The 12,452-nt window shown below is 42.0% G+C and overlaps 1 protein-coding gene across 1 annotated transcript in view; it reads left to right on the forward strand.

The window, feature by feature from the left end:
• The window catches only part of ITGA2 (integrin subunit alpha 2), a 110,034-nt gene that overhangs the window by 34,871 nt on the left and 62,711 nt on the right, over positions 1-12,452 (forward strand). The gene's annotated exons all lie outside the window — the stretch shown is intronic.

Genomic DNA, 12,452 nt, shown 5'->3' on the forward strand with positions numbered 1-12,452 from the left:
AGGCTCATTTTTTTCAGAGTTGACAACAGCATGTTTATAATTAATGAAAGGGGTAAAAATTGTGCCTTTAAAAGCCTGGCTGGAAAATTTTCTCAACATATTCCTAGCAAATTCATGAACCAGTTTTGATTACTTAATACATAGGTAGGTAGACAGATACATTTATCTGGATTCCTTATCATGTAAACTGATATTCATAATTGCTTTACAAATTACCACCTTGTTAATGCTGTCTTTGGGCTACTTCTAGAGTGTAGAAGCATTCCCTGAGTCCTTCAGCAAGGTCTTGTCTACTTGTTTCTTCTAACTTAGTAGTCTTCACACTTTGTGATGACTGTTCCGCATCAGCATCAAGGCAAGATTTACAAAGGTGACTTTCTCTATTTTCCCCACAAAGTGCTCCCAGTGTTCTAATGCTGTGGAATGGTTACATTTATAATCCATGGCCTTTTCTACCCAGGTGGAAAACGACTATCTCGATGGAGATTGATATGGATATCTCTATTACTGGTTTAAGTTTCCTGTCATCATAATGTAAATAACTCAGGGCAATCAGATGCCTCTGAAAGTTGTATTTAGGAAGAAGAGCTGTAGCTCCTGTTCTTCAGAGTTGAAGCCCATTTGTGCAGAGGACCTGCCATGGAATTCTCACCTCCCTGTTGCAGCAGAAGGTTCCAGACAAGTCCTACTCACCCTGGAACTTAAGATCCTGAATTTCACTCTCTAGAGTTCTTGCCAATGATTAGCTGATCTGTTGTTGGCTTAGCAAATAAGAGCTGTAATGTATAATTCTTTCTCTGTTTGAACTTAGATTTGATGCTCTTTAGAAGTGAATTCAAAGAAACATTTAGAATCCAAGTTATTCTCATGTTGGGGCATGCCTGTGTGATGGGGAAATGAAATCGCTGTGTGAGAGAGTAGTGTGTCTCAGAATGCATCTTGGAGGGGGGTGCATCATGAGGTGGGTTTATAATGGGTTGATACGAATAGGCTGCAGATAAGCACGAACTAATATAAGCAGACTTAGAAAACAATGTATGTTGGGATAGTTTATCAGTCATCCGCAAGGATAACAGTCTGGTTGGAAACCCAAAGATGAACAATTGCTGAAATTATTTTGGATATGAGAGAGAGTTACATCTCTATCACTTACCAAATTTTGCTTTCATAGCCATACAGTAGTAAGAAGGCTAGAAAGAGGGTATGATCACCATTGGTCTCGGGATTGAGCAGATGAATAATTTTGTATATCTGGCTCTAAAACTTTCCAACAGACTCCCATATCAGACAATCTAACCAGCATTTCCACCTTAATGCCTAGTAGATACATCTAATTTAACTGAGAACACAGATCTGATTTTCTATATCAGCTACAAAGACCAAAACTTAACTCCTTTCTCTTCCCCACCATGTGTCTTGTCCACAAGCCAGTGCTGTTAACCCTGTCACCAAAATACACATTGTTTCTGACCAATTCTCACCAACTCTTCTGTATCCCCACCCCACCCCACCCTACCCCCAGACAGGAATCAAGAGTAGCTTTCAGGTACACCTGTAACAGCTTGACAACCTGTCTTCTGCTGTCCTCCTTACCCTTCATTCTTCTTCTCACTTCACTGCAGTCAGGATGAACTTTGAAAAACATGATTCACTTCCTTCTGTGGCTTTCTCCTAGAATTAATAAATTAAAATTCCTTGCATTACCCTCCATGATCTGAGGTCAGCCTTCTTCTCTGCTGTTTCCTGTGCTCCATACACCATATCTTTGGTCTCTGTTTTTTGAATATACCACACTCATTCTTATTTCAAAGCTTTAGCACATCTTTTTCTGAAGAGTCTTCCCAAAGATCTTCACTCAGCTGATTGGTACTGCAGGTGTCTCCTCCTCACAGACCTTTCAGAAGAAGCATTTAAATAGCCCCACATCATACCTCCTCATCAGTCTCTAGCCTTTATGAAGATTTGCTATCAGTTGTTACTATCTGAAATGATCTTTGTTTGGATGTTGATTATCTGTCTTCTGTCCTTGTCTCTGAGTTGAGGGATATTGTATTGTTAAGTGGTGTGTACTCAGCTCCTAAAGCATCCTGGCATCAAGTAGGAAATCAATAATTATCTCTCAAATGATTGAATGAAAGTCTGGCTTCCAAATGATTCATCCTTGGTACTCTACAAAATGAACTCTAGTAGACTGACTGACGAAATATGGACTACAGCTCTCTGTTGTGGCCCGGGAGGGCAGTGGAGGATGGCCCAGGTGCTTGGGCCCTGCACCTGCATGGGAGACCAGGAGGAAGCACCTGGCTCCTGGCTTCGGATTGGCGCAGGGCACCGGCTGTAGCAGCCATTTGGGGAGTGAACCAGCGGAAGGAGGACCTTTCTCTCTGTCTCTTTTTATTGTTTATAACTCTAACAGTCAAATAAAAAAGTATGGACTAGGTCTGTTTCCTAACGGTGATCTAATTGATATGGCGTTTGAGAGTATCCTTTTTATATCTGAGAAAGATCCACCATTGATAAAGCTTCTTGGTTGTAACAGAACTCAACCACTGGCCATGCTGCAGGTTAGAAATTAAGACCAAGTGCTGGGAAAGTGAGAGGCAGCCATATCCCCTGCCTCTCTCTGAGATTCCCTATTTGCATCTAAAACATTATTAAATGACAAGATTATCAGTAGTTGGGTGAAATTCTGGTGCTGATAGGATGAGGTCAACACTAAATCCTGCCTTGACGTTTTCATGATATTCTTAAAAAATATATGAACACGGGACAGTGATTTTGAGAAACAAGGCACCATCTTACTTTTGGTAGGCTGCTACTCTGAACCCTAGTGTAGAGCTTTCTGGCAAAGTGTGGTATTAAGCTTAGTCTCAAGGCCTTACCTCCCTCCAGCCTATGTAGAACCACGAGGAATACAATCCAACAGAGAGGAGCAAGAAGGGAAAGCACCTGTCTGACCCGAGGGGCTGAATTACATGGAAAAGAGAAGCAGGAAGGAGACAGAACAAAATTTGACAAACCTGTATGACTGGTTTCTTTCACTGGGCTGTTGTGTAGTAAAAAAGCAAAGGTGGCCAAACCACGTGCTGACTTTTTAATCACAAGGTGAACACTGTTTGGGGTGCAGAAAGCTCAAAACATGGACCTTGACTTTAAGGAGTGGGGAGTAGAATCCATGAGGAGGATTTACGTGCAGAGGAGGTGACTAACATCATATAGAAGATAAAACAGGTGCCAACCCCATGGGGTTAGTGGTGCTTGAGTTTTTCTAGTGTCCCCAGTGATAGAAACTTCCTGTCGAGCTCACTTTTTCTTTTTAGAAAGGGACAATGTTTCCTTGTAACTTGTCATTAGCCTGGCCCTGCCAAGGGGCCTTGTTGCAGAGGGTGGGGGCTATGGCCAGGATCCAGGTGAGTGGGTCAGACCCTCCCAGTATTCAAGTGGCCCACAGTTACGACAGGCAGCCTCCATGACTCTCTGACTCAAGGAAAATAATCTGCAACTTGGAATCCAGAGTTGGCCATTTGTTTTGACAGTTGGCACTGTGCCCTCTACCACTCCTAATTTATGACAATAACACAGATATTATGGAAATAGCAGATGTGGGAAGGACTGTTTAAACATTAACTTTTCTTCTGATACTAATCAAGTTAGCCTTGGGCACAGAAAGTGTATTACTATGAATCCCTCTAATAAATTGAGTTTTCTGTCTTGGATTTATACATATTGTACATACACCACACACACGCACGGACGCACATATATTTTTTTACTGTTTTATTGCTTATTCTGAAGCTGCCATTCGGATAACTTTTTCCTCTGCTGATTTTGACTTTCTTTACAATGTCATTTTGAGCCATGGCTTCATCCCTCAGCCCCTTCCTTCACTCAACCAACAAGCTTAAGGCTAGAATCAGAGTTTTCTTAAGTCACACTCCGTTATTTCTACAATACAATTTTAATGGTTCCATATGTTCCATGTTCCAAAGAATTCGTAGGCATATTTTACATGAGGATCTACAAGATTTTTAACAATATAATCTAGACTCTTTTGCTACTTTTAAATGTTTGACTTTTATTACACTATGGACGTTTACTCTAGAAATAGTGCGGATATGACTTTGATAGTTCTTTTTAACAGTCTCAAGTGGGCTGGATTGTTTAAAAAGCAAGATGACCTCCCAAGTAGAGCTGCAAAGCAGCCCTGTGACTGTTGGTCAACTTGTGGCCTGTTTCCCCTACAGGGAAAGAGGGCCATCCTGCCTGGGAGCCCTCATTTAATACACAGGATGTCCGAATGCAGATGATGCAATCCTTATCACAAACAATCTACGAAGGATTGAGATGTTTAAAATCATTTCCTGGAGCTTGTGATGTGCACGGTTTCTGTTTGCCTAATCTGAAGGCCTGTCTTGAGAAAAATCTGAGCTCATTATGTGACTCAAAAACTATATACAACTAGAATCACTTGTGTGATGAGGACTGACTTGTAATTGCGGGTATTTCCAGTTGCAAAATTTCATCTTCTTGCTCTAGTCAGGGCAAGTGCATTCTTATTCCTCGAGAAGACAGGAGAAATATAATGAGCATGTGTCATAGCTTGAAAAACTAATAATACATGTATATAGGAGCTTACACTATAGTTTTAACTTTTTAATAAGAATTTTGATAAATTTTAATAAAACCCCATGTATGTTGACAATATAACAGATTGTCTTCCACACATCTATCTAAAAGATCTTTGAATAAAAATAAAGAACTGTTCAAGTCTATAAATGTTTCAAAGGTTATGTCATATGTTACCTTGGTAATAATAATAATACCTGATATTTACTGAATACTTTCTTTGCAAAAGACATAATACTCATAATGATGCATGGAGCTTTGTGAAATTACTACCCCTTTTACAAATAAGACTGAGATTCAGAAGGGTTAAATGACTTACCCTAGATTACAGTGCTTTAGATTATCAAAGAGTAAATCAGTGAAAAACAGAGATGAGATGTTTCAAATGTATATATTTTATAAGTATCCAAGAAAGGAAGTGGCAGGGCATAAATGACATTCATAAATACTAATTGTTTTATTTTAACACAGACTTTATAAAGCTAAACTTTGAGAATTTTGAGTCTCAAGTTCTCTTAGAGAATTTCTCCCACCTTTGCTCCATTGTCTTTACTGGCAGATGTCGCCTGGGCAAGGATGATGGTGAACATCCATCTTTTCATCCTCTCATAGACGGGGGCTTCTCAGGTAGATCAGGAATCAGAACAGGGTTTTGCCTCAGCTTCCCTCCCCACTCCTGGGGTAACTCTAGCAAAGTCACACAGCCCCTCTTGAGTACAGAGTACTGTCCCTACCCAACCAGCATGTTATGAACACCTGGTGTGGGGACAAAGGGAAAGCACTGTGAAAACTACACTGTCATGCAAATGTGAGCTATTCTTACTAGCACTAAGACACAGGAGGAAAATCAAGTTTTCATAGCTCACTTCTCCCTACCTCTCTACCCCGGCTCCTCAGCCAGTTCTCATCTGTCATGGGTTAGCTTCCATGCATATTGGATTAGCTTCAGTCCATTTCTTCCTCTTCTTGGACAAGAATTGTATTCCAATCCCCTTTCCAAAATAACCGTGTCTTTGTCTCTCATTATGGCCCACAAATATTAGCCAAGATCATCCTTTATTTCTTTTTCCACAGATAAAATTCTCCTCTTCCTAGACTGTCCCGGCAGTGCCATTTAACATGCTTATTGGATTTATTCACATGGTTTGCTTTTATTTTAAATGCGTGACATAGATATTCCTTTTATTCTTCCACAAAATTTGGGTTATTTTTCTAACTTAGGCTTTACACAATCAATAATTAGACTGTAATATGTTCTTGGACTTCTAAATTTTAAAATACATTGTTATATTTTTGATAAATATATGCTATTGCCATGTATTTGAACCATCATACACAAGTGTGCTGAGTGGTGGATCTGCTGTCAGCAAGGACTCTGCTTCAGCTGGGGGCAGTTGCAGGGTAAATGGGGAACCAAGCACCTTTGGAACACTGGCCCTGTGGACCACCCTAACCGGTTTACCTACATTTGCCTTACCATACTTCTTGATCTTTTATTACTAACTTTATAATATTTATAGCTAGTTTTTTTTGCTTTATATTTTTCTTTTTTAAAACTTTTATTTAGTAAATATAAAATTCCAAAGTACAGCTTATGAATTACAATGCCCCCCCCATAACTTCCTTCCCACCCACAACCCTCCCCTCTCCCGCTCCCTCTCCCGTTCCATTCACAGCAAGATTCATTTTCAATTATCTTTATATACAGAAGATCAATTTAGTATATATTAAGTAAAGATTTCAACAGTTTACACCCACACAGAACATAAAGTGTCAAATACTGTTTGAGTACTAGTTATAGCATTAATTCACATTGAACAACACATTAAGGACAGAGATCCTACATGGGGAGTAAGTGCACAGTGACTAGTTTTTAAAAATGATTTGTGTTATTTGCCATAGATAGAACTCTATAGGAGAATAACCCCTATTCTGTCTCCCCCTACTCTTGGCACAAGTTTGTGTACCTACAAGCACACTCACTGTCTGTGACTTGTGCATGACACAGATCTGCTCCAGAAGTGCTTCAATGATCTGGGAAAATCCTCCATGCTCAACACCTAGTCACGGTGTTATGACTTTCCTCTGTGCTGTCTGAATGTCTATTACCGGAAGAAATTTCATTGACAAACGTAATTGGAATTTACACACACACCTTCCTGGTTTCCGGTGAAAATATTTCAGACAATTGTCTATGAAGAGGTGCTAAGGAGTGCTAAGTGGCACAGGTGGAATAGAAAGCACTAGGATTTAAAGGGCAGGGGTGCAGAGTTAGGCTTTGTTACCTTGTAGACACTCAGACTGAATATATGAAAAAAAGTTATAACCTTTGATCTCACAAAGTATTTATAAAGATCAAAGAAAGTAATGTACATAAAAACTTTATAAACTACAAAGCAGTGTACAAGTGTTGCTATTCTAATTTTTATCATTAATCCACCATCTACCAAACACCTGTTAGAAATGTGCTGTCTCATGGACTTTGAGTTATGAAATGTGAAATGTGGTGTCTGAATCGTCCCCTACTCCCTGCTCCCAGGAATAGGCCGAAGAATAGGAATTTGCATCATTGCAAGGCTTTAGAGTGAATGTTTCTGCTTTGGATTTTAACTTCAAGAAAACTGCATGTTAGGTGAGTTGAAGTAATAGAATTATTTTTAGTGATGTATTTGCTTCCAGGAAGAAAGCTAATCTCTAGGGTTTTTGTGAGGCAGAACAATAGGCTTAGGATATTTCAGCGATAATGAGCTTGGTGGACTTTTTGTCATGAAACCTTGAGGATTTAGCCATGCCACTATTTGAAGAAGCAACTTGGCAGCCAAAGAAGTCTGAAGCAGCCTAAGGAAGCTTAAATTCTGCCTTTTAACATATGCCAAAGAATTTAACTCTTAAATTTACGATAGCAGCATTGCCCGACTCAGACCTGTCTTCCTCCTCTTCAGGGCTGTGAAGTCTCATGCACTAGTTCTTGCCATCACAGACTCCTTTGCCATTGGCTAGCAAGAAGCAGGTAGCCACATAGCTATCACAGGCTACTTTGTGTTGACAATGGCCCGGATCTAAACAATGTAAAGAACAATTTATATGCAATAGACTTTATTTTTTTTTTATTTTTTGACAGGCAGAGTGGACAGTGAGAGAGAGAGACAGAGAGAAAGGTCTTCCTTTGCCGTTGGTTCACCCTCCAATGGCCGGCGCGGCCGGCGCGCTGCGACCGGTGCACCACGCTGATCCGATGGCAGGAGCCAGGTGCTTCTCCTGGTCTCCCATGGGGTGCAGGGCCCAAGCACTTGGGCCATCCTCCACTGCCCTCCCTGGCCACAGCAGGGAGCTGGCCTGGAAGAGGAGCAACCGGGAAAGAACCCGGCGCCCCGACTGGGACTAGAACCCGGTGTTTCAGTGCCGCAAGGTGGAGGATTAGCCTAGTGAGCCGTGGCGCTGGCGGCTTGCAATAGACTTTGAAGTCTCTTACACTGACATAGTGTGAATAATAGGCTTCTCATCCCAAGTGAAATATACCCCCTGGATGGCGTAGACATCTCTGACTTAGCATATCTCACACTGAACTCCTGAGCCCCCCATCACAGAATCTTGCTTTACCAACAGCAATCTTGCTTATCTGACCCTGCTAACTCATTCCTTTTAGTTCTCCAGCCAGAAATCTTGGGGTCATCCTTGACTGTTGACTTACTTACCTAGTTTTTAAGTCAAGGAAATCCCACTGGCCCTACCAGCTCAATGTATCTGAAGGGAAGACCACAAATCTGCTTCTCACCAGCTGCGCTTCTCCCAGCTCTGTCGAAGCCCCCATCGTTTCTTGCCTCGATCCTTACAAGTGCTTCACCTGATTTACCTATGCGTGGGTACAGTGATCCTGAACAGAGCAGCCTCATGGTCCTCCCAGAGTGTGTCGGATCACATCTCCTCTTTACTCAGAATCCTCTGGTGGCTTTCTTATTCCAATCAGAGGGAAAGTCAGGCCTCTAATTACATACGAGTCTCTGTTGGATCCGGACTCGTTACAAGTCTGCCTCATGCCGTCCTGTTCTCCCCCTCATGCACTTTGTTCCTGTCACAGGGCTTTTGCACTAGCTGTTCCCACAGCCAGGACTGCTCTTCCATTACTCCTCCTCCTTCAAGTCTCTGTTTCACTGTCATCTTCTTGGCTAGGCGTTCCCTGACCTCTAATAAAGCTTATACTACTCCTCAAATCCCTAACTCTGTCCTGTTCATTTTCCCTCCAAAGCACTGATCACCACCACATGTTTTGCTTATTAAATTTATTGTCTATTTTCTCTTCTACAATGTGAACACCATCAGGCCAGAAATGTTTAAGTGATTTATTCACTATCTCTGCTGCCTCGAATCCAGTCAACATGTGTAGCCCTGTAAGTTATACACTACTCCAGGTTAGAGCACACAGTTCACAGGGGGAATGGCGCCCCCCCTGTGGTTGAGCCCCATGGGTGCCCAATAAACAGTTGTTGAATTAAAGCAAAATGTTCTCCCTGCTATTTTAACTACACCTCTGTCAGTATACTCTAGAAAAATCCCTAGTATAGAAGGAACACTTGGAGAGTTTAGAGAACCACAGCCCAAAGGAAGATATTTATAACAGCTCCCAGACTGTGAGTTTAAAAGTACCCTACCTACAGGACCATAAATACTGTTTACCAACCAAACAAAGAAGTTTGAATTCCACTGGAGGTGGGCAAGTTGGCTATGTTTGGGAAGTCTACATAATCACTATTTTCCCACAAGATAATTGAACAGTAAGCGTTACTGAAAGTAATCTTGGAAGAATTCCCAGTTTCACAGTAGGAAAGGAGAAGTTTACATCTCCAATTTTGTTTTGAGAATCAGCACACACAACAGCTCATGCAGCTCTTTTGTCTGGTTGAGATTAAATCCACTGCTTCAAAGCAGTTGTGCATACTTCAACAAAATCTGCCCACCAACATGTCCTATCCCCTGCCATTGTAACATTCTCCCCTGGTGTGTGTCTGCTACAGCTGATTACGTAGACTTTTAGACGTAAGTACATCAGTCTCGCTAACTTCCTGTGTGAATTATTGAGGAATGACGTCTTGGTTCCCTCTGTAGATGTTTGATGATGTCATAGACTTGACTTTTACAATGGTGAGTTGTCAGGAACCATAGCCTTGGGGTAGAAATAAGGAGGGAAGTCTGCAGGAAACTTTCCCAATAAAGGACAGGGACAATGGTCTTTGAAACCTCAGTAGTCACGACCATGACCTGGAGGCTGCTTACTCATGTGGTTCCTGACGTTTAATGAGTGAGTCACACATAATGCAGACACCCTTGTTCTTCCTTAGTCACCAAAAGGGTCCGGTTCCCCACTGTTGTATATTTTCTGTGTTAAGAGTTTAAAATGACCTAATGCTGACAGACAGTATTTGTATGTACTGGCTGAGCATGTTCTTGTTAAATGGCATAGAACTTTCCAGATGCTTGCCTTTCTCTCCTTCCTGTCTGATTAACTTACAGGGTCACAGTTTTCATTCCATTAGTGGTGATGTCAAAACCCCTCCAGAGGCACGAGGTTACCAAATCCTGGATTCTTAGATGAGGTGGGAGGAGGTAAGGCAGGGGCTAGGGAATGATTAGTCAATAGGATACAGCAAATAGTCTTTGGTACCTTCTCATGGGGAACGAGATAGCTTGTGTACAGCTTGACAGCTGGAGGCTCACAGAACCAGTGGTTAAATTTCAGATCAGAAGCACTAAACGTCTGCTTCTTGGTGGGTCTCTAGCTATAGTGAGGATGTACAAAAATGTACAGAACAAAAGTCAGCCAAATTACCACACTTGGCTTTATCTGGGCATCCCTGTTCCCACCACGTGGGTATGTGCTTATAGCATGGCCCCAGCTGGTCTCTAGTCTGCAACTCCTTTATACACTACACAGTGACTCACTCTTTCATAATGAAAAACTTGTCTGGCCCTCTGTTTCTTGTTTCTACTCTATGCTAATTCTGGAACCAAGCTCATCTCTTCTCATAGTTTTTCCAAACTTATGCCCAAGCTTTGTGCAGCTAAGAGGGAGGACAATGGCCTAGGAGTTAAGAATTGAATCTCTGGGACTGGTGCTCTGGGTTAAGCCAGCATCTGCGGTGCTGGCATCCCATAGGGGCGCCAGTTCAAGTCTCAGCTGCTCCACTTCCGATCCAGCTACCTGCTACTATGCCTGGAAGAGCAGCAGAGGATGCCCCAAGTGTTTGGGCCCCTGTACACATATGGGAGATGCAGATGAAGCTCCTGGCTTTGGTCTGGCTCAACTCTGGCCATAGCCATTTGGAGAGTGAATCAGCAGATGGAAGATCTTTAGCTTTCTTTCTCCCTCCCTCCCTCCCTCCCTCCCTCCCCTGTCTCTGTCTCTCTCTCTCTCCCCCTCCCCCCTCCCCTCCCTGTGTGTGTGTGTGTGTGTATAATTCTTTCAAATAAATAAATCTGTAAAAAATTTAATCTCAACTGGGCACACCGTGAGTGAACTGCTATCTCTCTGTGTCCCAGTGATTCTATCTGTAAAATGGAGATCAGGCCATCTCAGACTTGTTTTGCTGATTAAATTAGACACTATTTAGAAACATTATTTGGGGCTGGCACCATGGCTCACTAGGCTAATCCTCTGCCTGTGGTGCCAGCACCCCGGGTACTGGTCTCGGTCGGGCGCTGGATTCTGTACCGGTTGCTCCTCTTCCAGGCCAGCTCTCTGCTGTGGCCCAGGAAGGCAGTGGAGGATGGCCCAGGTGCTTGGGCCCTGCACCCCATGGGAGACCAGGAGGAAGTACCTGGATCCTGGCTTCGGATTGGTGCAGCGCGCCAGCCGTAGCAGCCATCTGGGGGGTGAACCAACGGAAGGAAGACCTTTCTCTCTGTCTCTCTCTCTCGCTGTCTAACTCTGCCTGTAATAAAAAATAAAAATAAAAAAATAAAAAAAAAACAACATTATTTGGAAAGTCTTCTACCTAGTGCCACTTGTTGGAAGATTTTCTGTGATGTAGGAATTCCTGACAAGCTCAGGGGCAGAGTCACACTTCCTATGCTAGCTTCTTGCTGTAAGGTGCTGGTTTGTTCCCTACACAGATTCTATAGTGAGCTTTTGTTTAAAACAAACTAAGTTAGGTTCATGGTAGGTATGTGTTAATGCGGGCTACAATTTTCATCCTTCAGTGTCCATAATGTCCATTTTTGCATCCTTTGACTATCTTAATGTTTTTCCCATTTGGGAAACTAAGTCATATCTCTTCATCTCACTTGTATTTTATTTTTCATATATCTTGAACAGTTTTATTAGACTTAGTAGACAAGTCTTTTGTATCCATTAGAAAACTTAGAATGGGCTACATGTCACATGACTGATAGTGACAAAATGTTGATATAGAGGCTCACAGATAATCTAATCCTTCTCAACACTGACGAGAAAAAAATGAAAAAAAAAAAAAGATGTTGCCTTAGTAACTGGATGTTGCTGAGTAATTAACCTGCTAACCGTTGCACAGGCGGTTTCTGCCTAGCTCTCTGTGGTCAGAGATGGCAGGTGATTGCTTCTACAGGGAAATATCTAGTCTGTAGTTAGAGAACTCTGTAAGAAGTAAAACGAACCAGCGGAAGGATATGAGCACCAGCCTCATCCTGTATCCTGCACATATATGCATTGCTGCACAAGAAGAGCCCTGTAATATAATTGTTCTCTATTTTTGCTAAGTACTCTCTTATAAAGACAACAATCATAAAGCCACATAGATTAATCATCATCTCCCTAAATGATAACATACTAGCATGAAAGTGCTTAGGGCATAGGT

This window comes from Oryctolagus cuniculus, chromosome 14 (genome assembly GCF_964237555.1).
Source record: "Oryctolagus cuniculus chromosome 14, mOryCun1.1, whole genome shotgun sequence".
Taxonomy (NCBI): domain Eukaryota; kingdom Metazoa; phylum Chordata; class Mammalia; order Lagomorpha; family Leporidae; genus Oryctolagus; species Oryctolagus cuniculus.